Source organism: Perognathus longimembris, chromosome 9, assembly GCF_023159225.1.
Source record: "Perognathus longimembris pacificus isolate PPM17 chromosome 9, ASM2315922v1, whole genome shotgun sequence".
Taxonomy (NCBI): Eukaryota; Metazoa; Chordata; class Mammalia; order Rodentia; family Heteromyidae; genus Perognathus; species Perognathus longimembris.
In genome coordinates, this window is record NC_063169.1 from 70,131,463 (window position 1) to 70,145,517 (window position 14,055).

At 36.2% G+C, this 14,055-nt stretch overlaps 1 protein-coding gene and 1 long non-coding RNA gene across 7 annotated transcripts in view; both read left to right on the forward strand.

The window, feature by feature from the left end:
* Positions 1–14,055, forward strand: part of Qki (QKI, KH domain containing RNA binding) — a 119,946-nt gene that overhangs the window by 91,882 nt on the left and 14,009 nt on the right. The window lies entirely within an intron of this gene.
* Positions 2,362–5,754, forward strand: LOC125357481. The gene is made up of 3 exons (XR_007212166.1): positions 2,362–2,632; positions 5,015–5,024; positions 5,744–5,754. It is a non-coding gene; the product is annotated as an uncharacterized LOC125357481 (long non-coding RNA).

Here is a 14,055-nt window from a genome sequence, read left to right on the forward strand (position 1 = left end):
TATGTATATCTGTGATGTGCCTGGTAGAGTTGCACTGTGAGCCCTTGTGAAGGAAGTGTCTTTGCTTTGTGCCATGCACAGCCATTTTAATCTGAATGGAAAATCTGTCTAGGGACCTAGAGTACAGTAATTAGCAGTCTCTTCAGAATGTCAGAGCAGAATTACCATTGTAATGATTTTAGCTGCAGGATAAAAGGATTGAATTTGGGTCTGCCTGTCTGCCAAACTAAATGAGTTGCCATGGGAATTTTCAAATGTGAGAGGCGTTTACTTAAAGCAATTTGGCGGGTCTGCATAAACTCATAAATTACATGTTAGGAAGAAGCCAGTCCTTTCTTCTTTTCTATAGGGAAAGTATAGAAGGAGGATAGCCTCTTAAATCCTTAATAAATTGATCCCCACTTCTGTGCAGGCCATCAGGTCATTAAGTAAGGTTGATTGTTCACTAAATGTAATACAGAAGTATACAAAAAGGACTTTTTCCCAAATCTTTGAAGGAGAAACAGGTAACAGACAGTTCTAGACATATCCCTCTTACATTAAGCATATGTATAATTAATGATATTGAAATGACTGGTTTGAGTTTCATTCAGTGTTGGTGATAAATACATTAAAAAATTATCCTATTTATCTCACAAAGCTTTCCCCCGCCCCCGAAAATTAATGTGTTGTTCAGGTTGATAAACTGTATTATTTAGTTGCATGTAAATACCTTCAGAGTTTCACTTGCTCCTCTGTCTCAGTAGAATTGGGTTTTAGTGTATGACTTTGAAAATTGCTCCCCTAAATTCCTTTGGTGGTGATCCTAACTTTAGCCTGTGTTACCTTACTTGTCCTTGAGATACTAGTAGCAATAGAATTATTTCGCTAGTGTTTAGCAAACCTGAAGTAGTTAAATTTCTGAGATTGTAAGATTATCTTGCAAAGTAATTCTTACTGGTATAGCCTACCATTTTAAGTTACGAGGGTACGGTATCTTTAAAGAAAATAGCAATTTGGTTATTACTAACTCTGGTGGTCTAAAAGTGTTAGATAAATCTTTCAAAAGTGGTGTTACAAGCTGGGCGCTGGAGGCTCAAGCCTGTAATCCAAGCTACTCAAGAGGCTGAGATCTGAGGATCGCAGTTTGAAGCCAGCCCAGGCAGAAAAGTCTGTGAGACTCTTATCTCCAATGAACTACTCAGAAAAAGGCCTCAAAGTAGTCCTGTGGTTCAAGTGGTAGAACACTAGTCCTGAGTACAAAGAGGCTCAGAGACAGTGGGCCTTGAGTTCAAGCCCCAAGATTGGCCAAAAAAATGTTTTACAGAGATTAGGATCTGTTAGGATAGAATGGTTGTTTAATTTACTTGAGAAGTGATAAACATTTTTAAAAGTTCAGTAAACTTTTTGTATACATTTTTACTTCTTATTGTGTAATTACCCATCAGTTTTATCTGATTAAAAACCTTGAAGTCCTAAGAATTGTTGATCTATTTGATAAACTTAATGACCCATGAATTTTAAAAATACACACAAAAATGTTTCTTTTAAGCATAGAACAGAGGCCTATCAGCATACAAATCCTTACCAAAGACCTCTTGAATGTCTGTTGAACTCCGTGGAATCAAGTTCATGTAAGACTGTTGATCTAACTCTGTGTAGGGTCTCCAATGTGTGATGTTGTAGGAAACAGGAGAGGGAAAAAACAGAAATTGAAAAGTTCTTATTATTCTTTTGTAACAGTTATTAATTTTTATAACAGTTTTTAATTTGTATATCTATGTTTATGATATTAGGATTTGAACTCAGGACCTTGCCCTTACTAGGCAGATACTTTACCACTTGAGCCATCCCCTAGCCCTGCATCAGTATCTTTGTATTGTAGTTGTGTTCTACATATTAGAACAACAGCATTTGTTTCAACTAAAATTTTGACAAATAATTAAAAGTGCTATTTCTTTGGATAGCAATTCATATAGACACAGGTAAGAAGTGTAATAATACAGTTTATGTTTTAAGACTTCAGTCAACATCAGCATCATATATAATTAGGTAAATTCTCAGAAACTGTATGAGCTATATATATTGTCTGTCCTGACCATGATGGTTTCTAAAATGACAGTGGCTCAGGATCTTAAAACCACATTTGGAGTTTTAGTTGATAAAACTTGTTAATGATAATATGTCTTATCTTTGGTAACAGAACAACTTTTACAAAGAGACTCTGCAAGAATAACACCTTCTTTCAGTCTTGTAAGAATTCAATTCAAACAAGGATTTATTCAGGCTTGCAAATAGAGACTCTGAACACAGAAAAAAATGTGTGTGTGTGTTTTTTTTTTTCCTTTCTTAAGTCCCACATAACATTTATTTGGGACTGAGGACATAGCTTATGTAGTAGAACATTTGCCTAGCATAAAAAAGGCCCTGTGTTCAATTCCCAGTACCACAAGGGAATAAAGAGGGGAAAAAAAACTTCGTTGTTTATATACGAAGTCCTGTTTTCAACCTTATATTTCATGCAAATCTCAGAATTTTCTTGTTGAATTTATTGTAGAGCACTTTATATATGCTTGAAACTAATTCTTAAATATTAGTGTTTTGTAACATAATTGAATAAGCTCTACAGTGGCAGGATAATTCCCTGCTAAATGTACATTGTTCATTGTAGCCACTGTAAAGTTAATATAAAATATGTTGATTTTTTTTTAAATTCTCTAGGTAAAGTATATTTAATAGAAAAATGAGTAAATATCTCTATGTCTTCAGTTCGATTATTTTCATACCTCCCTTTAATTTGTTTGCATGCCCTTCTGATGGTTGGTAAGTAGCATCAAAGCCTTTATAATCCATCTACTTTGTTCTAGTGTACTTTATTGGATTGGCAAAAGTTTAGAAAACCAAATGTCCCTTATTTAATTTGTTTGCAGTTTTAACACACAGTTTTTCTTGACATTTCAAATGTCCTTGTGTTATTATTGAAACACTAAAAACATATCACTTCAATGGTATATTAGTGATTCAGATATAAGTATTTTAATACTTAAGGATTGTTTCACGTAAACTTATTTGGTACCTTATTCCTTGATTTTCTTCTGACATTATAATAAATGAATCTTTAAAAATTAATTCAAATTTTTCCACTTATTAGTAAGAAGATTTCTTTATGGAAATTACTTTTAAACTATGTTGACAAGTTATATAAATAGATACCTTTCGGTTTTTTAATTTTTTTATGTCTTTGTAGGAAAAAGTTACTCTTTAATATATAAATAAATACAAAAATACTTACTAATTTTAGTTATGCCTTTAAACTGACATAGCATTAGCTTATTTTTTGGGTAACCCTTTATAGTATATAATATCCGGGCAAATTGGAAAATTGGCAGTATTCTGTAAATTTTCCTATTAAGGATGATAATATGCTTGGTTTAAATAACTTTGAAAACTGAGTTTATCATTTGTAGAATTTCAGCATATCTGTGGAGATTGAAAGAAGCCAAAAACAGTTCACTTCTATTGAGAAACTGTTTACCAGGTTAGAAACCAAGACTTGCTTTTACTAATATCAATAAGAATGAAATTAGCTAATTTTTCATTTGATCATTTGATGTTTGCTCTTCAGCAGTGTCACTTTCTGAACTTAGACACTTTTCAGAGTGACTTTTCACTTCCAAGTTGTTGTTACTGGACCTTCTGTTACCATTTCTTCTAACTAGAACTCCAGATCAGCTGTAAACTCAGTCCATTGTCTGTATGCCATTAAGGCATGTCAGACACAGTATTTCTAAAACTAAAATCACATGCTTTTCTGCCTCTTAGTGATTCCTCCCTTTTTAAAAAAAGGCAACCATGGTCTAGGAGTCACCCACTTTCATTCCACCTCTATTATGAATACTCTGTCCTGCTTCTTTTCCATTCCTTTGTCACCAAGTTCAGATATTTTCCACAGTAACACATGCTCGTATATCTTTTCTGTTGTTACAGTTGTACTAAGTCTGTTCCTGTGGTGGTGTTTCTGTCACCACATGATAAAAATACATAGCATTGATAGCTCATGTTCATCTTATGTGTACTGTCTTTCCAGCTTTATTTCATACCACGTTTTCCTTATTTAAACCTACACATATTAAATAACATGCAGTTCCTAAAACAGTCTGTGTTTGCTTAGTGGGTAATAGTGTACGTAGGTTTTTAGGAAATGAGAATTGGCGATGCTAACACAGTGTCCCTAAGTGGTTGTAAACAAATCTCCAGCAATTTTCTAACAACTGCTAAGGTATAAGCACTTCTCTCAGATTCCAGTATTAGATACGCTATGCCATTATTTTAATAATTATACATTATTTATTGCAGTTGAGTTTTTAATGTATCTCCCACTGCCTGGGAACATTTTAGTTGTACAGTACACATGGAACTTATTTCATCTTAGTATGTTATTCTTACTGCCTGTTACCATGTGTAATTATATAGAGTTCTAACATAGCTACATGGAAATATACAGTACTACTATTCACTAAGACAGGAACTTGGTCAATGACAAGAATTTTACGTATCAGGCAAAAGATACATTCATATACCTAGGTCTGCTTGTGGAAGAGGTTTAAGCTGCAAATGTTAATCTGAGTTTATCTGTGGCTGGAAGTTGAAGATGCTAAGAGAAGAGAGAACCCTTAGAACTGATGGAAGAGCATTTCCCAGGATGGGGAGATGTGAGGTACAAAGGAGAAAAACCAGGATAGTAAGATGGAGCAACATTTGCAGGAGCCAGTTTACAGTGGCAAGGAAAATAAGACTGACCAAAGCTGTCAGCTTGATGTGATGTTTGTAAAGTTTGTGTTAAATAACCTTTAATAACCTTGGTGAGAAATGATGAAAGATGAGACTGAAACCTCTTTTGAAGTAAATGGAAGAATTGAGTGTGTGGAGAACAGTGCAGTTGTAGTGGTAAGGAGAAAGATAAGCAGTGACTTGTAAAGGGATATATCATCTGGAGTTGGTTTGTTTTTGTTTTAAAGGATGGAAGATGGAAGAGTTTAGGTTTTGTTTTGTTTTTTTTTTCCAGCTTGGAAGATGTGTAGGGAGAGAGAAGATTCAGAAACATTGTAATTTCTCATGAAAACTTCTTGAGAAAGTAACCACACATAAAAAGACACCCCCCCTTCCCCCATCCACCCAGAGGGAAACAAAAGGGTACAAGGCCATGTGGGCCAGAGGGGCACACAGAAACTGTAACTAGAGAGGTCAGCAAGGTAAAGGACCCATTTGACATTGGCCCTAAAGAAACTTGAGCAGATCCAGTTTGCTGTAATGATAGAATTTCTTAGCAGTCCTGAAATGGGTGTAGAGAAATGGAGAGAGAGAGGAAAAGGAAAAGACTTGAGAACAAAATGAAAAGAGATTTTCTTGTACATAAGTGTTTGGAATAACATGAGACTCCTGTAAGAGACTGGTATACTTGAAAAAAAAATACTCCTTACAATGTGTCAATGTGTCTTTTAGTTTTCTATAACTGTAAATGGATGTATATTAATGTGCAATTATAGCACTATTTCCATTGGTTAATCAAAATTTCTTCAAAGGAGTGATTACAGCTTCTGTCTAACACATGACTTTAGAAGATGTTTTAATCGTCTCCTAAATTCATTGAACAAATACTAATTTATATGTTACATACCAGGACCTTAATTGTAGTTTTAAAATGACAGTCTGTCCTGTAGTAAATGAAGTGATGTCCTCCTAATAGGATATAATCAAACTTGAGTCACATGTTAAGTTTTCTCAGGGAATTCGAAGAGTTGCAGAGGCATAATAACAAAGTTAGCTTTTCACTTGAGGATTCCAGGATTCAAGGAATTTGGGGAAATCAGTTCCAAAAGTAGAATGTAAATACAAAATTACTGTTAAATACAAAATTACTGTACAGTAATACTGAATTACTTCTAAATCTGGGACTGAACAATTGCCTTTCTTCTATTCACCACTAACAAATTCTTATTCGTGTCAAATATTTAAAGCTCCAGCCATCACAACTGTAATGTCTGATAAAACTTAGCTTTCTACCCCGTAATTCTTATTCTTGACTGGGAGTGTGTGTACATAATGATATTTTCCAAAGTAGAAAGTATAGCAGAGGTAACTTTTTAAAATGACATGTGTTACATGCACACATAAAAATGCGAAATGTATTAAATACTAAAACTTGGCCACGCTACCCTTAGCACCTGCACTGTAGCATTTCTCTGTGGTTCTTTAGCTAGTGTGCCAAATGAGTACTGCTGGACACAAAGAGTAACCATCAAGTTTACCGTTTTTGTAGCCTTTATAGAACTAGCATATTTAATGCGATCTTAACAAATAGTGGATTTTTTGTGAAGTGAGCAAACTTGTAGTTCTTACTAAAAATGCCTGGGCGCAAAAGCTCGTTTTAGCCTCCATTCAAAAAACTTGCCCTTTTTTTGACACATTCGGGTAGCATTTTTTGTTTATACTTAAAAGAAGGAAAAAACCCCACTGGAATGGCAAAAGGAACTTATTTTACCCTATACAGCAAACTAAGAATAGATGGATAACAGGAGAAAAGATATACCAGTTTTATTAACATACAGGCACAGGGAGATACAGAGAGTATAAAACTTAAAAGAGGGACCAGAGAATTGAGGCTTAATTATTTTCATAGAGAAGAAGAGGGCTGATAGTGTTAGTAAATATTAGAGCAATGGCAAATTATTTTTAGGGACAATACATGTACCCTTAGAACCCACAGCCTTGGAATATTGTCAGGGCTGTCTTGTTAACTAGAGTTACCTCCAGTACAGAGCCCAGTACATTTACTATGTTCCCAGGAAGTCCCTACCAAATGAATTCTTTAAATTCTCAACTTCTTTCTCAAATTCTCTCTTACCCTACAAGTTCCCAGGAGAAGAAAACTTACCTTTTTATTAATGCATATCCTAAGAATATTGTTTCTATAATCATGTTCTTAAAGGCAATCGTTATTTTAATAGTTTAATGATTATAGTATGAAAAACTGTTTAGTAGCTTATTTAATGAAGACATTATACAACTATTAAAGGTAAAGTCTCACTTTTAGTATGTAGCTGGGGCTAAAAATGTTAAAGTGCCCTAGAGGAGTTAACACTTTGGATTATTCTTGAAATATAAGCTCCTAAATTTAGAATTATGGTATCTAAGCCTATTTGTAAGTTCAGTTTGGTTAAAAAGTTTCTTCTTTCAGTCCTTATGTAGTTCTACTACTAGATGACCTTCCAGCAGGATATGGAGGCCCACTAGAAGATACTGCTAGTGCTAGTACCTACCACCACTCAGGAGACAAAGGCAGACTCAGCTATGTAGACCTTGACCCTACAGCTGTGTGGACCCTACCTCAAGGGAAAAAAAAAAAGAAATAATCACTAGCCTTCTTTACAGCTTAAGAACTTGTTGCTGTCACTTCAGTGATACATGTCACTGACAGCGTCATCCTTTTAGAAATGCACCAGTTGTGTGTATCTGAGAAACAGTCTGAGGCAGGAAATCCTCTTCTTTGCTGTTCTCAATAAAGATTGCAGGATATTTCTTGGTAGCCTCAGCACTTTTCTAGCACTTGTATTAATCCTTTGTATATTTTAAACATTCCTCCAGATCTTGAAGTCACAAGACTGTTTTGTGGTGGCTTATCAGCTTCATTTCTTCGTTATTAGAATCCTTTAGTTTGGAGAATTTTGTTAGAATTCTTTGGTTCTAAGATGGCTTTCCATGTTTTACTGTTTTGAACCCTTTCCAATTTGTTTTTGCTGATATTTATGTACCATTAAATTCCTAAAACAGGATCATCGTCACATTAGTGGATATGTTCTTACTTTTCAGAACATTTCAAAATGCAAGCTGAACAGTCACCACAATGCCCAGACTCAAAATGATTGAGAAGGCTGCTAAATGTTTTAAGATTGAGAGGTTCTTAAGTAAAAGCTTGTTACACATACTCTTTTTCTGTAAAGCAAAATGTGATCCCACCAGTAGTTACAGACCTTTGCCTCAAGTATGGTCCTGCTTTTAGGTGTAAGAACTAAATAGTTGGTCCTTAGTTTCAGTTGTGCAGTTGACTTTTACTCTATTAGTCAGCTCCTATACTTTGCCTTTTTGCTACCCAAAGTTTACTTAAATTGCTGTATGGATTGGCCCTTGGCAGTAAAAAGTTTACTACCTCTGGAGCAAGAACTATAGGTACAGATGGCCAAGTCTTACCTGCCTTCCCTGTTGGGTTACTATGTATCATAGAGGTCAAATGCTGTGAGATGATTTGTGAATGAATGTCACCTTGCTTTCCTTTCTTTACTGTATCCTTCTTTGACCTGACTCCAAGGTTCAAAGTTTTAATTATTTGTACTGAAAATGGGTCTTTTGAAATGATAAGCAACAATAAAGGAAAAGTTAATAAGATGGGAAACATCCGTAATTGCTTCAAATGTCACCATCACGACTGCATCCAATAGTAGTTTGAATATAAGTGAAATGTCAGTGGTTACTTGAAATTGTGGAGTACCAATAGCTGTATTTCTACACTTTTTGAGGTCATCAAGATTGTACTCAAAGACTCAGAAATCTCAGCAGTGTCTCCTTGGAGAAAATGGGGTTACTTTGAAGTGACTTGTAAGAAAAAAGGACATTGTATAACCTCTGAAGTCTTGCAGAAGCAACTGAGGTGAACTAACAATTTATAGGTCGTCTTGGGTGAGCTCAGTACACAGTTAACTATCTCCTTAAAACTTCGTACTTTCTGGCACCCATGGTTCATTCCAATAATCCTAACTACTCAGGAGGCTGAGATCTGAGGATCACACGTAGTTCAAAGCAAGGGAGTGGAAGAATTAATCACCAAAAGTTGGAAGTGGATCTCTGGCTCAAGTGGTAGAGTGCTAATCTTGAGCAAAATAAGTTCAGGGACAGCATCCAGGCCCTCAGTTCAGGATCGGCACCAAATCAAACAAAAAAAACTTTAAATTATCTACAAATAGCAGTTGACTGTGATGTCAAAGAAAGTTTAATAGGCCTTGGTTGTGAAATGAGGTTAATGATATGAAAGGAGAGTTCACAGACAGCAATACTAAACATTCAGATGGTAGGAAAAGGATATAGAGAGCCATTGGGCTTCTCTATCATTCAAGAAAACAGAAAGCAGTTAGATGTTTCAACCGATGGAAGCAATAGAGGAATTAAACTTGTATTGAGAACTGAGGAATAGAAAGTGGACAAGCCATAATATAGATTTAGTATATATAACTCTGAGGCTACGGGACAGAAGAGAAGAGTGAAGTGCTGTTTGTGTATCTTAGACTTTGAGTGAGTGTGCGTGTGTGCGCGCGTGCATGTATGTGTGCGTGCGCGCTGAGGGCCTGGGTGCTGTTTCGTGGCTTTTTCACTAAGTCCCATTCTACCAGTTGAGCCACAGCTCAACTTCTGGCTTTTTGATCTCTAGTGCAAGAGTCTCATGGACTTTGTTGCCCAAGCTGACTTTGAACCATGGTCCTCGGATCTCACTCTTTATCTTAGGCACTTTGAGAAAATGACATGCCAAGTTGGAACGAGGTCTCTGGCATAAAATGACTTGGCTGATTCTGGAGCTGGGAGGAGTCAAGGTGGCCAGCTTGAACGGGCAGCTTGTGATGGAGACAGCTGGGCAATGAGGCTAGTTCTGGGGGTGCTGGGAAAGAGATGTTGGAGTTTCGAAACAACTTTCTGGCAAGTGCAGAGCTGAGAAGAGCTCCACAGGGAGTGACTTGGCCCTTCTGTTTCCATCCATTTCTTCAGGCTTGACTTAGCATCCCACTCTGTCTCATTTGAGAGCCTTCTAGAAAATCCAGCCGGCAAAAAAAGAAATACTTATAGAATCCTAGACCAAGCATTTGAAAGCGTATGGATGATTAGTTTGAAACTTAATAACTAGTGCATCATTTCAGAGAAAAATTCTGAAATATGAGAGCACGAATCTACTGGCTTTACAAGAGTAAGTCAACTTAAGATTGCTATTCGGGGCTGGGGATATAGCCTAGTGGCAAGAGTGCCTGCCTCGGATACACGAGGCCCTAGGTTCGATTCCCCAGCACCACATATACAGAAAACGACCAGAAGTGGCGCTGTGGCTCAAGTGGCAGAGTGCTAGCCTTGAGCGGGAAGAAGCCAGGGACAGTGCTCAGGCCCTGAGTCCAAGGCCCAGGACTGGCCAAAAAAAAAAAAAATATTGCTATTCACCTGACATCTCTGTTTAGGTGATATAAGACAGGCATTTGAAACCTAACCTTTCAAGGCAGAACTTGTGATTCCAACTTTTTAAAAATCATCTCACTAAATGGAATCTTCTACTTTGATTGGTAAAAAATACAAACATCATTCTTTAATTTCTCCTTTTCCCTTAACCCTTATATCCCACCCGAGCATCAAGCCCTGCCATTTCTAGTCTTACCTCTATCCTAGTACAGTTCATTATACTCTGTCCAGACAGTAAGGCTTTTGTGACCACTGTCATGATTCTCCAGCCATGGTATCAGGCAGCAGGGTGATCCTTAAAGACAACTTTGTCACCCCTGTCTAAGACCCTCCATTTAAACTTAAATCAGTTAAGTTCTTTGATGGACTTTTTGTCTGCCAAAGCTAGCAGAAAAGATGACAGTGTTTATTGATATTAAAGCCTTTGTAAAATTTAGTCCTATTTATCTACTAATTTGTTCATCTTATATTCCCCCAGAAAGTTAGTTATATGTTTTTGGTGTTCAATTTTAGAAAAGTAAGGACCCAAAAGGACTGTATGTGTGCAGAAAGTTCACTGTTATACCAAGTATCATCAGAAAAGTCTTCACTCTGATAGTGCATTTGGGGCTGTGCACAGGTGGAATATATGGGTTGCTTCTCAGGCCTGTCTAGAAAAGTACTAGGACTATTCTAAGGGGCTGTGAACAAATGCTTCATTAAGTGTAATACTGTAAATCTGGCTAGTTAAATTGGTCAGTTTCTTGAGTGCTAAGCATTGAGTTTGAATGTTTTGTAGGAAATCATTTGAGTTAATACAGTTTGGTTTAGAAATACTCATTTTGTTTTAGTTCTTCATAGCAAGTAAATAATACATTGTCATGGTTTCCAGTATATAATTTATAGTTTTCTTAAAATACTAAATAGCATGGCTTTTATCATTGCTAGCGTGAGCTATTCAATAAAAAGATACTTACATATGGAGGCATTGCATCATTGACAAAGATACAATGTAATTGTCAAATCTGAGGACTTTGACTTCCATGTCCTTTGGCTTGGGAGTTTGTTTTGCAGTGTGACCTGCCACTTTGGATAAGCTAGTCTGTCCAAAGCTTGGGGATAATATAGTTGCAGTATCCCTAGCTATGGAGTTTTATATCTAGTAATAGAAAAGCATATACATTGTTCTTTAAAATGTTAAAACTCTGTTACTCTTATCTGTTACTAAACATGGCCTGTTTATATCACTTCCACACTTAAGCATAGCTTAGGACATATGTTTATCTTACTGTGATGTGAGGTAGGTATAAGTTTAAAGGTATCTGTCATCTGTAATTATAGAACCCAGAAAGTATACTTAACAATATGTCTTTGTCCCACTTAGTATATTTTTCTGTGTTATGTGGATGGATTGTGTATTCTTTTAGACCTCAATAGAGATGTTACTTCACCTGTGGTATATCTTATTTCTGGAAATCTGTAAGCCTCTGAATTTAATTTCAAGGCACTTCTGTGAAGCCTGAGGTTTTCACTATTATCAAGTGCTTATTGTATTTTGAGCCATTGTGTCTTAAAATGAAGTTGTTATTCATAGTGCTTTGTCTTTATAGCATATTTCCAATGTAATTTATCTATCCTGTGACCCAGCAAACCCACTGTTAAGTAATTATTTAAGATAAATGAAAAAACTTACATTCACAAAAAGCCTTGAGTGAGTATTTTCATTGTGTCCTTATTTACAGTGCCTCAGAACCAGGAATTACCAAATGACTGTAGCAGAAGCATTGATAAACAAAATGTTACACAGCTATTAAAACAAATGAACTACTGCTATCCACAATATGGATGAAAGGTTGACACAAAAGTTACACTTAATTTGCTTCTCTGAAATTGTAGAATTGGCAAATTGGAATTTCAGTATGAGAGAAATCAGATGGGTCGTTGGTGTTTTTGAAGTCTAAGGAGATTTAGTTATTGGGAATGTTCTGTCTTGATGTACATTTATCACAACCAATCCAAGTGTTGCACAAGGTAAATACTTAAGGAATGAGAAGGTGATAACAGAGAACCACTTGAATTGGGCAGTGTACCGTACAACTTTATCACCTTATGTTGGTTGCTTAAGAACATTTTCCTTTGTTAAAACTTTAGTGTGCCATGTAGCTTTGATATGTTGAACCCCATTTGAGCTTCTGTAAGATACCTTGGGAAATGTCTATGTAAAACATACAGCTTTAGGGTATCATTCTTGATGAAGAATTGAAGATAAGAAGTCTTACTATAGAAGCTCTAGGGCTTCTGAACCTTAAGAAAAAACTTAATAGCATACACCTTCATTGGTGTACAAGTGGGTACATAGACCAGACGTCTGCCAGGCATTAACACGGAATCACCACTCTGGTTTGCATGTGTTTTAGAATAAAGTTCATTCTCACTTAAGGAAGGCAAGAAACCTTTCCTGCTCTTTGAATACAGATTGTTGGGTGGATAAAACTCATACTTGAACCAGGCCATCTGATTCAAATTCTTGTTCTGCCAAATGACTTCTGTGATTTTTCTTGGGGAAGTGCTAGGCATATACCAACATATACAGTGATGACATCATCAAATGGCTCATACACCTTCTGGTGAAAGCCCCGGTAGTTTACTTTTTGTTCTTTTTCAGTGATATCTGCCCTGTTTTGCCTCGCAAAAGACGCGACTGCATATATGGACACTTATAGGCATACGTGTAGTTCTTCCATTGGTTTGTTTTCCCTTGACACTGCATTTTCAACCAATGAGTGGTTGTTTTGGCTTATGTTTAATATCCAAAGAAGGAGCTGAGTTCAAATATGTTTTCAAGCATATTCATTCTGCACGCTGTTGTCTTTTTCCTGGTTTTGCTAGAGGTAAATTTGCCTATTCATTTACTGATATTTTTGTACTTGCACTATTTCTTAGTCTGGCTGGAGGTAAGCCTGGTGCTGCTTTTTTCTAAAAATGTTTGTTTAGTGTATAATATACAATACTTGTTACTCTTCTCTCATTATATATAGATTAAATCTAGATCAACTCTTGTTATATTGAGGAGAGGGAGATGTATTGGAATTTGAACTAAGAGCCTCATGCGGTCTCACTTTTCTTGCTCAGCTGGTGCTCTACCACTATCCATACCTTCAGGTCTGCTTTGGGGAAAAGTGGCTGGTTATGAGACTTGATATTTTTGTGTTCATGGCTGACATTCTACCACTTGAGCCATAGCTCCACTTCCCGCTTCTTGCTGGTTAATTAGAGATGAGAGTCTCACAGACTTTGGTATGACCGTGATCTCAGCTTCCTGAGTAACTAGGATGACAGGCAGGAGCCACCAATTAGCCCTGCTTTTTGCTAATTTTTGGAGATGGAGTCTTAATACAGTTTTGCCCCAACTGGCCCTGAACCATGATCTTCTGGATCTTAGCCCCCTGAGTAGCCAGAATTACAGATTTCAGTAACTATTGATGAATTTTAATGCTACTTTTATTTTTAGTCAACAGATTTTAATTGCATTTGATGATAATGGATTTTGAATTTTCCCTTACTCCTTTTTTTTAACCAGTGATTTCTGTCTTCAGATAAAACATTCACTATTTTTCATTCGTCTTTGTACAAGTTGACGGGGTGTAAACAAGTAATCATCCTAAAAGTACACAAGTATCTTCTTCCTTAATACTGCACAGTATTCCTTTAAAAAGTTGTCAGTGGCACATTAAATATTATTTTCATAATGTTTTCACCTCTCATTTTTAAGATACACACTCAGCAGTTACATTCACTCCAAATTATAGCATACTATTTACTGTTTTAATG